General features: G+C 39.4%; 1 long non-coding RNA gene across 1 annotated transcript; it reads left to right on the top strand.

Moving 5' to 3' along the window:
• Positions 1–889: 889 nt before the first annotated feature.
• Positions 890–4,201, top strand: LOC143887449 (uncharacterized). Its single transcript, XR_013254187.1, has 3 exons — positions 890–955; positions 3,258–3,508; positions 3,594–4,201. It is a non-coding gene; the product is annotated as an uncharacterized LOC143887449 (long non-coding RNA).
• The last annotated feature ends 8,826 nt before the right edge of the window (positions 4,202–13,027 follow it).

The raw sequence follows: 13,027 nt of genomic DNA, 5'->3' as shown, positions 1-13,027 counted from the left end.
ACCTCTAACAAATCAAAAGGTGGGCTATTATTAATGACATAATCTACTTCATATGATTTATTTTAAAGCATTATAATTTCTATGAAAAATATAATAACTAACTGTCTAAACAGATTAAAAAAAAATTATAGAATTAACTCCGAGACCTGTGAGTGTAAGAACCCAGGCTATAAATATTTCATACATTAAATGAGTAATATTTAGGATGGACTGAAACATTTGTATCATATAAGATAGGAAATATGAACAATTGAGATTTTTCAAAATAATATATTAATAGTGAACACATCAGTTAAGACAGTGCTCATGTCAAAACAAAAGGGATAATAAATAGTTAAAATTTCAGACTTCCGGTATGCGAAAAGGAGATTCTTCAAATCAAGACTAAAACCAACGGCCACACTTGGTGAATAAAGGACATAACTACGACCTGGCTATGGTAAAAGTGTTGCTACTATGTAATCGCTATGAAATTCCTACCGGTCATTGAAGCATGTGCCAAAATTTCAATGACATATACCAACGATCATAAGCTAGTTAAAAAGGACAGAAAGGTCTTGGTCACACAAGTACCCAAAACATGGTTAAAATAGTATTATAGAAACTGGATTAGCATAATGCATGTAACAAATCATAGTCGTGCTGTCTTTTACTCTCACAAATCATGCAAGAAAAACATCTAATTCTTAGCCAATTAAGATAACACCTCAAAGTCTTTTCATTAACACATTGCCATGATATAACAATGCATGTCCAGACACAAAAGTATGCAATGATATGGATGTAGAGTTAGTTGACATGAATAAAATATGGTGAACAAATGTAAGTGGATGAATATGCATAGCCACACTCTGTTATCTAACTCTTGAATTCTTAAATGATGTTGTCTAGGCATAAAGCTTGTAACACTCATAAAGCTTCTGATGTGAGTATTTCTACTCAGCTGTAAAATAAGGTACTACTTTAAAAAACGTATTTTCCAGCTTCAGTTCCAGTTATAAAGAAAGCACCAATATGTATTCTGTCATGCAGAATTACAACTTCAAGATGAGAAGAAAACTTATACAACCATGATTTTTCAAAAGGTGAATTGTCAATTGACAAGAAATCCAATTGGATCACATCTATAACTAAATAATGATATCTTATCACAAAATCAGAGGACAAATTAGTTGTTATTAAAGTAATTGACATCTCATCCAAGACCATGACTATACACAGTCAGTGCAAATTTATTTTCACAATGAGCTAAAGAAAAAAACCTATACAAAGGCATCAGAGAAACCTTTATGAAATAATACAGTCTAACTTATTCCACTGTTAAATTTCATCTTATCAAGAATGAAAATGACTGAAGAAGCTAATCTATAAAGATAGATATTATGCATAAACATTTAATAGAGCAAATTACCCATTCTATCTAATGAAAGCAACTAAAATAAGAATCAATCAATCACATCCATGAATTTAACAGACTAAGGTATAAGTAGAGGTTTGAGGAAGATGATTACCTGAATAGACTACTAGCTTTACCTTGCAAATTTTTTTTTTTTGGATCTCTACTAATGCACTAATGAGTTAACACTTTAAAAATATCGGATCCTTTCTTTCCTATGCCTTTGCATTCAATCGACTGGACCTGAGCGTGTATTTCACAAATCCGAAGTTCCAAAACACGGTCTAAGATTTTGGACTCAGGTTTAGGGTTTCAATGGCCTGATCTTTGAAAGAAAATGATTGGATTAATGATTCAAGGTTTCTAGGCTTAAAATCTAGGGTTTAGGAGGGAGTTAGGGTTTGGTACTTCGATCTAGGTTTTTCTTCGTCAAATCTAGGGTTTTTAAAGTAAAACAAGGTAAAATGATAGCTGAGAAGTGAAATGATCAAGAAGAAGAAGATGATGATGCTAATATCCACATGAAGATGGCCAAAAATTGGCCGGAATTAGGCTACATTCACCGGAGAGGGTTAAGGTGGGTTAGGGTTTCGGTGGGAAGAAAAAGGGAAAAATGGGGTTTTCTCAAAAAAGTACTCTGATAAGGCTTGCAAAACAGCTCTCAATTTTTTTTTCTAAAATGAAGCCCAAGCCTCCTATTTATAGGAAAATCGCTTAATTTTTACCCTTCTTTATTAGCTTGGACAACCCCCTTCATACATTTTAACTTGGCTTTGGTAAAAAGAGGTGGACTGAAAAGAAATTTTTAATGAAAAATAATAGATAAATTCGTACTCCTTTAATTACCTGGGAACACCTTTCTACAGCAAGATACACTAACCTGGCCCACCCCAAATCTGGATAAAATACCCCCCTTCTGCTACACTATTTTACACTGTCTCACGAACTACGCTCATCTCACTAGGTAAACGTCGACGGATTTCAACGAAATTTTTGAGAGACCTACTTGGGTCTCTAACCTACCCTAGGGACGAATTTGGGACACTAGATCATGGATTTACTTGGGTTTTAATCAAATCAAATACATAAGGGGTTCGTTCAAAATGGGGTGTCTACAAAGGTTTACGTGCCACTTTCCCATTGGTTCGGGAATTAACAGAATCATATTCGGTGTATGTGGCAGTCGAAGCCTGATGTCTTTATCACATGATCGTGAGATCCGATCTCTAACGACTTTGGCTGACCTGGCTAAAAGGAATCATGAGATTTGTTATCAGGGAGAGCAAAAGGTGATGTATTGTTGCCCGTTAGATTATTCCTTGCCACGTGTCCATATCGTGAAGGTCAAGACTGATTTTACTCCTAACATATTGCCCCCTACTTCTCCCACCCTTTTATGGGTCAGGGAAGTAACTAATATGAGGATAGTTGAAGTGCTAAAAGCCATCAACTTAGCGGGGTGAGGCTCGGAGCCGATCATTTCCTCAGAGATTTTTATTAATATCGGCGAAGAATCCGAGTCTATTATTGGAGAAGTTTACAATTTTCAAGGGAAGTTTGAAAATTGTAAGTCAGAGAATGGAATGATTACCCTTCCATGGGGGTTCGAAACGTCGGCTGTAGGTACTTGATGGCGGGAACATAAACGTCATTATCATAATGGGGTGCTAGTCCCGTCTCATTCCCTATGGTACCACGTGTTCAAGCGGTAGTGGGTTTTTAAGAGACGTGATCTTCACCTGCTGCCAATTCTTCTATTTAAAGGACATCGCAGTCCTTCTTTCCTATTAACTTTTCAGGCTCTCTTCTCTCTCCTTTTATGTGTAAATATCTTGCTTTTGCTTTTTCTTTTTTCAAAAAGGTTCCATGGATTGTCACTCCTCTGTTAGAGGCGAAGGAGCCGGAGTTCCCATAATCGAACTGAGTTCGAAGAGAGGGAGTGAAGAGACGCAATAGAGGCCTAGTCCAAAACCGGTGGCAAGGAGGATGAGAAGAAGGGCGAGAAAAGAAGAAGCGGAAGCTTCTAGTCAGCCTTCTCCTCTCCCATCGATTGAGGTGGAGAGGGATGTATTGTGGCACTTCATTGAAGGCTACCAGCTCTACCTTAAGGAGGTATTTTTTCTTCTCTTTTTCTTCCTTTGCCTTTCTTTCTTTTTATATTGAGTTTCCTGGTACTCAATCAATTTCTTTCTTGCAGGGAGAGCTTCATCACAAAGTTGTTGTTTCTCATCTCCTAGAGCTTGGCAACGAAATTTATAGCCTTAAGGCTAGGATTGACGAGCTGAAGAAGGAGGGGGAGGTGTTGGAGAGAGAGAATAAGTCCCTAGCTGGCCAACTTGAGGCCAAAGATGATCTGATCGAGGCCCTAAGGCTCCCTCTTGACGAGGATGATGGAGATACGTCCGGGGACGACTGTCAGGGGGCATCCTCTGTTGGTTGAGCTTTCCTAGTTTTTCCAGTGAAAGCCTTCGAACGTTGCCTGCTTATGGCCTTTTCTGGACACTGAGCCTTTGTGGCTCTTTCAATTAAAGTTTTTGAAGGTCGTCTAGCCATAGTTCCTCCTGCTTACCTATACCTAAATGGGTGGTGGAAGGTGACTCATAGGTGAGTGGGCCTCTCCTTCTGTAGGCAGGGAACCTTTCTTTTTGTTCGTCAAGTCTGTTCGGTGTACATGCCTCATACCGAGTCAAGAGTTTTCTCTTCTTTTTTATCCATAGGTTTTTAGTTTGGGAGCAATGGATATTATGTAATCGGCCTTGAATGGCTTTCACTTGTAATTTCTTTTTTATCAATGAAAAGCAAAAAAATTCATATTGTTGTATGAGTTGTTTTCCACCCTACTATTAGTCGTTTTTATGAATGTCGAAGCATCGGCACATATACTTAAGTTCTTTTGTATAAAGATGTCTTGTAGTATTTTCATGACTGTTATTAACAATTTCTGTGAGGGGTGATAGTGTTATTTCACAAGATAAATGGTGTTAAAGTAATCATATCTTTTGTAAAAGGAAATCAATTATCTCAATTTCTGGGGTTGTCCCAAGGGTGCCACGTGTAAAATATTCCATTTTTTAATGCGACGGAACGTTTCCCCCGTGCGGACGCAAAGGGATTATTAATGGAAACCCTAAATCCTGCCTTTTCAGTTTCCATATTTGCTTCTGAGAGGAACTGAGGGCTTCTGTAGATTTTTGGGAAACATCTTTGGCGAGTTTTTCTTGGATTTTTTCCGGCGACTTTTGCAAATATTTCCAGTGAATCCTTAACTTTTCGCTCATTTTCTAAATATCTTCTGATTTATTTTCCAGACTTTTATTTTTTGTTTTTGTTGAAAGTAATATTTTGAAAACGATGTCTGATGCTACAGACTCGTAAAACCAATTGTTGGAGCCTCCCTTTGAAAGAGAATCAGATTCATCTCTTATTAAGAGAATGGGGGATGAAAGTGAAGAGGAAGGGTCTTCCAAGCCCCTCGAAAGTCCAGTAGTTAGCAGGAGGAAAGAGACTAGGGTTAGGTCAAATAGGTCTCATCCTTCCATCACCCTTAGTAAGAGAACATCGAAAAAGGGCCCTGGTGACACTTCTAGGATAGCGGGTGTTGCATCTCAGCAACGAGTAGATGCAAAACCTATTACTATCGGAGATTCAAGTGAAGAAGTTGATGCTATCCCTCTATCAAAGGTGTTCCAACACCAAGAAGATGCGGGGTCGAAGAAATCAGAACCCTATTGTCCGAAGAAGGCTCGAGAATTAGTATGCACTTTAAAAGAATCATCTCTGAAGAAAATCCGAGAAGACTATCTGATTCCTAAGGAATATCACATTCGAATTCCCTCGGTTGATGAGTATGTTTGCAGAAGTACAAGACCTGCAGAGGTTGCTCTTTACCTCGAAACTTTCAAAATCGGAGTTTGGTTTCCCTTGATAGGTTATCTGATAGAAATGTTGACCCATTTAGGAGTGTCCCCAACCCAACTTTACCTAATAGTTGGCGAAACATGCTTGCCTTTATAGCTAAAACAAGGGTGAAGAAGTTTCAGCCCCATTTTGCAGTATTCAGAGCATGTTTCATATTGAATCACCATAAGAAAGACAATACTTGGTGGAATTTGAACCAACAGAAGAAAGTTAAGATCGGGACCGGAGCTCCTACTTCCATAAAGAGATGGAAGAACGAATTTGTATTCATCAGGCCTCCGAAGGATGCAGGGTGGACTTTCCCTTTCTCTTGAGAGCCAGTCCAGGAAGACCTCATAGGATTCGATCCTGATCTTACTATTGACAAGGATTACGATTACCGTCAATTGGCGGAGGGTACCCAAATCGATGTTAATGAATTCAAATTAGAGGAAAATTTAAGGAAGTATAAATTTTTTTCAATTGTGAGTAAGTCAGGCAAAAAGGAATCTAGAAAAGGGACAAGACATACGAAAGATGTGACATCCAGCAGTAGCGGTAATTTCCCCATAACTGAACTAATAATTCTGCTAATAGACTTTCTGTTTTTGTGAAACATTACTGATACTGTCATTGTTGCATGTAGAGATGACTTCGAGAAGGAGAATGGGTGTAGTTCTTATGACTGATGATCTGATGGACTGAGCGTTACAGATGACTACCAAAGGAGAATCCGGGCAATCTTCTGCCCCTCGCCAATCTATCACCAGAAAGACGAGACCTCCAACCCAGATTAAAGAATCCAAAAATAAAAACATAAAAGTTTCAAGAAAAGGTGGGAGTTTGAAAATTCCTGAAAACTCTCCAGTTAAAAACAAAAATAAATTTGACGCCTGTGAAATGACCAAGAAAGTGATGAGCCATTCACACCTGGAAGAGATAAAGGAGAAAATGATGGGGGCTACGTATCAGCAGAACTGGAAGGTCAGGGATGAAGATAATAGCCTTCAGAATCCTAGGATCAGAGTTGAAATGGGTCTTGTCATTGCCCTTCCAGGTGAAAAGGCTGAACTAGAAGTACTTTGTCCACCGACCGCAACTGCTAGCCTTTACCATTATCCGCCCTTTGTAAGTATCTTACCTCTTTATCATCTTGCTTTATGAACTGGGAAATTGTTCTGATTCTAGATGTTTTGAATGATAGGTTCAAAGTCTCACAGGGAGGGTGGTGAGTCAAATGTTTTAGTCTAGAGGGGAAGTTAACATCTTACGAGAGCGAATTTAGAACCTAAAAAACTCTGTGGCTAAATACTAGGATGCGGTGAGTACCCATAATGCCACGGTAGACTCTTACGAATCGTTGCTAAAGGCTGAACAGGACAAACGAGAGGCCGCTGAGAGGGAGCTCTCCATTCTTCAAGTTTCTATAATGAAAATGTTGAAGAAGCTGGAGAAAAGGCAATAGATCAATTTTTTGAGTCCGAAGAGTACAGGCTTACAGTTGCCATGAGCAGCGTGCCTTTTGAGGTTTAGAGATTTTTGAATTGTAGAAGGAAGGTGTTGGATATTGATCCAAACTTCGACGTTTCTAGGCTTCTTCATAAGTAGGAAAAGAAAGCAACTAAATCAGGGAGCAGGACTACTGTCAGGGAAGCCAGAGAAGTAGCCAATACGGAGGCGATGGAAAAGGAGATCGAGGCTGAGGATGCCGAGGAAGAAGGAAGCAAGGATAAAGCTGGAGAGGACGGTACTGAGGTTGACCAAGCTAATGATCAATAAGTGGTACTTCATAACTCCTCTCTTTTTATTTTGAGATTGAAAAGAATTTGAACAATGGGTTGTAATTATACTTAAATGCCTTCAGAGGGGTAACTTTGATTAATTGTTTTTATATGGTGAGGCCGATGCATGTGGATCGGAAAACATTTTCCTTTTTTGGAATGGATGATGGTTATCTTCATGAACTTTGATATTTACATTTTGGTGTCATCCTCCCTTTGAATGGAGAAACTGAATATTATATTCTTTCTTTTCATATTCTTAAAGATTATAAACTTTAAGATTGCAATAAACAAGCTTTCGAACCTCATGTATCAGAGATATATTCTGGTGTTCATTGGTGGAATCAGGCTCGATGCTTTTCTTTTGTCACCTTTTGGAGAAGGAATACCTCTACCGTGCCCTAAGAGGCATAGTGTCGGGTATTCATTTAGTGTTTTTCTAACATGTCAGCAGCTCTTCCTCATGAGCGATCAGCTCGCAGTTGGCTTGCCTTCCTGTCCTGAAGAGGAAATGGCCTTAAGTTGGGGAGTGTGCTGCACTCCCTCTTGCCATCTTCAACTAGCTAAAAAGCTTAATTGAATGGATGTGCCATATCCAATTGGCGAGCCATGTTATGGCAAAAGCCAGAAAATTCAATGGAGAGAGACAAAATACATTCTTTTATTATGAAATTTGTATTTTTCTGTCAAGAACACAACAACAGACGCAACACAAAAACAAACAAGATTTTGTTCGTAAAAGAAAATCATAACAAAAGCAATTGCTTACTGGTAATATCTTTTCAAGTTTCCGATGTTCCAGCTTCGGGGAATATGAGATCCATCCAGATGTTCCAATCGGTAAGCATCGGGCCTCAATACTCTGTGTTGGAAGGGATTTCACCCCCGGGAGAAATAGCTACGCGCAACGGAACTAGAAATTGCGTAAAATAAAAAATTTCTCACCGATTTCACCCGTTAACCTAGGATCCTAGGGTCTAGATGATCTAACGGTGATTCAAATAAAAATATAAGACATAAAAATACCATTGTGACTACCGTAATATCAGCCTCTGCTTGATCTACTCCTCGAACGGCCACAAACAATTCGATCGTCGCGGACCCGCAAGTTGAACCGATGGATTCCTTCGAATTGCACAAAGGGAAATTGAACAACCCTTGTTCAGTCATATAGACTGATCATATCAGTACTCTTGGATGGAAAATCAAATTTTACTTTGATGGAGCTTTGATTTCTCAAAGATATTAAACTGAAAGCAAAGAACTAGAAGAGAGATAAGAAAGGAGAAATTTTAGACGTTCTCCCTAGGAGGGGAGAACTTTTTTCCCAGCAAAAAATATATAAGAAATCCTTCTCATATGTGTTTATATGGTTTTGCTTTCCTCCTTTAAAGTTTCCCAAGAGTTTCGCCCAAAATCCCTTGAGAATAGAAAGATTAGCTCACTTTACTTTTACAAATAGGAAACAGATAAGGTGGAGAATATTTTAAAAACTTTTTGGACGTTTTCCATACCCAAGACAGGCATTTTCCAATTTCAAAAACCTGGGTTGCTTTATTGGTTCAAAACCAATCCCTAAAAATCTCCTACTTTCTACTTTCCCGCTACAAAGTTGCTGGCCAATTTTCGACTTCATTTTTAGACTACTAAATGGCCGAATTAGAAAAAATCATAAACTACAAACTTGTATCCCTTTAAAAGTTCTTCGAAACGAGTACCCATAGACTCATTTTTTGCAAAGAGATGAGACAAGTATGACTGTTTTAGTAAAACGAGTCTACAAGGTTTTTATTTAATTTTTCTAATTAAATAAACTTATTTCCGCCTATCCAATGGGATAAAAGCTTCATCCATAACATTCTATAATTTTCAAAACAGCCCTAAGTTAACAATTAACTCTTTGGGTATTCCAAATGTGTCACATGGTGTGTATACACCAAAAGAACTACGTAAATCTTTTCCCTCGCATCAAATACGACGAATCTAGTCCGTCTGTGGAATCTAGTAAATGCGGGACCCTATCCAAAAGATATAAATGGGTCATTAGAGTTGTGAGTGGGATCGTTGTAGGGAACTGATGGTCCATCCTGCAGGACCCAAAAATGGGCCCCACTGCGATCTTGCTCCGTAGTTAACAACTACAATCGTATTGGATCAGTGGCCTCCATCGAGACGTAACCCTGAAGATGAACGTCAAATCATCATACCCCTAATCAGATCTAATATGTGCAAGTCCTTTCTCCATTCTTCATCTACTGAGTTGGGTCGTACGGGGGGTTGACAACTACTACCCTCTGGACCCACTTGTGGTATACCTTCCAGTCAAGCAATTAGGGCCCACAAATGCATTTGCAAAATCATTTCAAAAACATGTTTTAAAAAAAAATTTGGTAAACTATTTATTAAATCCGCTTGGCCAAGCTATTTTATAGGCCTACTGCTCTGACCGGAACTATAGATGATCTCCCCTTATATATGGGTAAAGAATTCCATGTCGGGTATCACTATTAGCCTCGTGGGTTTGTCCAAGACTCTAGTACTACCCTCTGATGACCCATAGAAGGACCATGGTTAGATAGACCAAGAATCTAGGCCAGGCCCACAGACCGATATGACCCCTCAGGTCTAAGGACATGTGAAGGGTCATGTTTGGTAGAATAGCCTTACTAACTCCTGTCCATAGGCTATTCTAGTTTGATCCTGTTCAGTGAGCGATCCTATTGTCGCACCCACTCTTCTTGCTTAGGGTCAACTGCCCAATTGACTGAGATAAGCCACTCCACTCCACGTGTATGTAGGCAAGACTGGTGGTGGTTGTGTAGAGTAGGAGATGTCCAATCTCGACCCCAACCAAGAACACTTAAGGTCTGCAAAGAACTAGGATACCATATCTCTCTGCTCCCTAAGATCTGTGAATCCTTGAGCATGGTATTCTTACTTTTCTACCTAAGGACGAATATGTGACGAATAACAAGCACATCACACGTATTCAATCATATATTACCCATTAGATGTCATGAAATTAAACCCTTATTAATATTAATGTGACAAGATAAAAGAAATCTACTGGCTTTTAGGGCACTAACTCTAACACTCTGACCACTTGGTACGGTCCTTCCCAACTGGTAACAATTTTTCGTAAGTTCTAAGGATCGGATACTTTCGCACATTGAAGAACCAGATCTCCTACTCGTAGAGATCGTTCTTTCATTCGGGACTTGTAATATCTGGCAACTCACTGCTGATAGGCGGAATTTCTAATGATCTCTTCAGCCAAGGAAGTCCCTGCATCATCAAGACATTTCTTGACGCTTTGTGGAAGCATCCTGTTGGTTACTTCCACTTGGCCATTTGCTTGGGGATGGCCTACTGAAGAAAATCTTTGTTCAATCCCGAGCCTCTTGCAGAAGTTCTTAAAATACTCTGGAGAACTGCGTCCCATTATCCGTCACCAATATCTGTGGAATACCGAATCTGCAAATAATATCGTGATAGACAAATTTTTCCGTGGCCTTTAAGTCGGCTCTAACCACTGCTTTGGCCTCTATCCATTTGGTGAAGTAGTCAATCGCTATGTACAACATTGCCAATCCTCCTTTCGATCGGGGAAACGAACTATGGAGATCCATTCCCCCATCACAAATGGCACAGGACTGGAGATTGGTGTGTACTTAGTGGAGGGATTATAAGGCACTTAAGCAAACTTTTGACAACTTTTGCATTTCTTCACAAACTCTATTGAATCTGAAAGGAGAGTCGGCCAGAAATGACCATGCTTGAGAATCTTCTATGCCAAAATGATGCCCCCCAATTGATCTCCACAGATACCTTCATGTACTTCTCTCAAAGCGTATTCTGTTTGAGGAGGTTTGAGGCATTTTAAGTACGACCATGAATAAGATCGCTTATAGAGGTTTTTGCTATCGAAAGTATACTGCGCAGCTTTGGCGATCAAGCAAGGGGATTCTTTACGATCATCAGGAGTTATGCCATCCTTGAGATATTTTAGTATGGGGTCCATCCAACTTGGCTTGAACTCGACTTCTAAAACCTCTACTTGATCTATCCTCGGCTGTTACAGAATTTCCATATAGACAATACCAAAATCAGTAGTATTCGAAGCTACCATTTTGGAGAGAGCATCGGCTCTGGCATTCATAGCTCTCGGGATTTGGACTACCTGTACCACTTGGAATTGTGATAATTTTCCCCTCACACTTTCTAGATACTTTAACATTCTTGGATCTTTCTCTTCATACAGTCCATTAACTTGTCCCGCGATCAACTAAGAATCACTATGAACTCTATGACAATTAGCGCTCATTTCCATCGCTAGATCAAGTCCTGAAAAAAGAGCTTCATACTCGGCTTCATTGTTGGAAGCATTGAATTCTAACTTGATAGCGTACTCCAAGAGAAAACTGTCGGAACCGACCAATACTAATCCAGCTCCACATTCACTTGTATTGGCAGCACCATCCACATACAACATCCAGGGGTTACCGATAGAAGTCTCTAAGGATGTCAGACTTTCATCTTCTCCATCCTCCTGCCCCTCCGAGTCTAGAGTCGATGCCGACCATTCCACAATGAAATTGACTAAAAGCCTGGACTTGTTGGAAGGTCTCGAGCACACTTGGATATCAAAGTCTGCTGGAGGTGTCTGGTTTCTGAAGAATTTTTCGGAGAGGCTGATCTGTGAGTAGGATTATTGAGTGATCTTGAAAATAGGGTTGGAGCTTTCGAACAACGATTACTACAGCATATACGAACTTCTCTATATTCTGATATCTTGTTTCAACATCATGGAGGACTCTGCTTACATAGTAGATAGGCTGTTCGTATTTGTGGGACCCGATCCGAGAGGAGATCCCTTCACGACCCACGAGGGTGGCTTGGATTTGAATTACTCTTTACTAGCTTATGCGTTTTTATTAAAGTATTACTTTTCTGTTGACTTGGAACAACAAAGGCAATCCAAATTTCACACAAAAGAGATGACCAGAGTCACTACCTAGGTAAGGGACCTAGGACTTATAAGTGATACAGCAATGATCTGCGATCCCAAAAGTCTAGATCTGTTACCTGATTACGAGAATGGAAGGCGTTAGGCATCATTCTCGCCCGGTAATCCGGTCTTCAATTCCAAAGATTAACACTCTTGAATTTCTTTTAAAATGCTCATTTAAACTCCCTTAATGTGCAAATTACGGGACATGCATCCTAAAAATCTAATTTTGATGCGGTTCCTAGGTGCATCTTTTGATTCTCTTGATTTGGTTTAGTTCAATCAATGTGAAAATTCTCCTAAAATCTAATTTGGGAAATGTCCTAAGTGATTTAATCAATTTAATTTAGGGTTGACAATTGATCAAGAAATAAAATACAACCCTAAAACCCTACTGAAATGTGTGTAGGGTCGACTTGAGCTCAAAATGCCATCCAAGTTGCCTACGTACTCAAGTCTCACTAGGATCAAAGTCGACGTAGTTCGGTAGCCTAAACTAAGCTACATGCCTAACTCATCTAGGACACCGATTTAGACTGGACAGACTGTTTTAACAGTTTTAAGAGAAATTAATTAATTTAAGTTGATTACATTTTATTATCCTAGGACTCCATCTAAGATGTTATATGATCTTACCTAAATGCAAGACACTCCCTAAATTAATGCAGGTGGGCCCTACATCCTAGGTTGACTAGGCACGTCCTATAGGGAAAAGACGTTATCTAATGAAATCTAATCTAAGCCTTAGTTGCTAACAATAGCAACCGGCCGTGATGAGGCTAACTGGACTCCTAACTCTAGGACTCCCTAAGATCTAGAACTCGATGTGACGTAAGTGTTCCTAAAAGGGGGCTCTAAAGGCTCCTACGAGGTGGAATCGTAATCCAATGGTTCAAGAGTCGATCTGAGTTTGGGTTTGTCCAACCAAAGTTATTAAGTTGGTAA

Source organism: Tasmannia lanceolata, unplaced genomic scaffold (genome assembly GCF_043159265.1).
Source record: "Tasmannia lanceolata isolate RefF3 unplaced genomic scaffold, GAP_Taslan_0.1 ptg000012l, whole genome shotgun sequence".
Lineage (NCBI taxonomy): Eukaryota > Viridiplantae > Streptophyta > Magnoliopsida > Canellales > Winteraceae > Tasmannia > Tasmannia lanceolata.
Note: the sequence above shows the minus strand (reverse complement) of the source record. Positions and strands in the feature narration are given on the sequence as shown.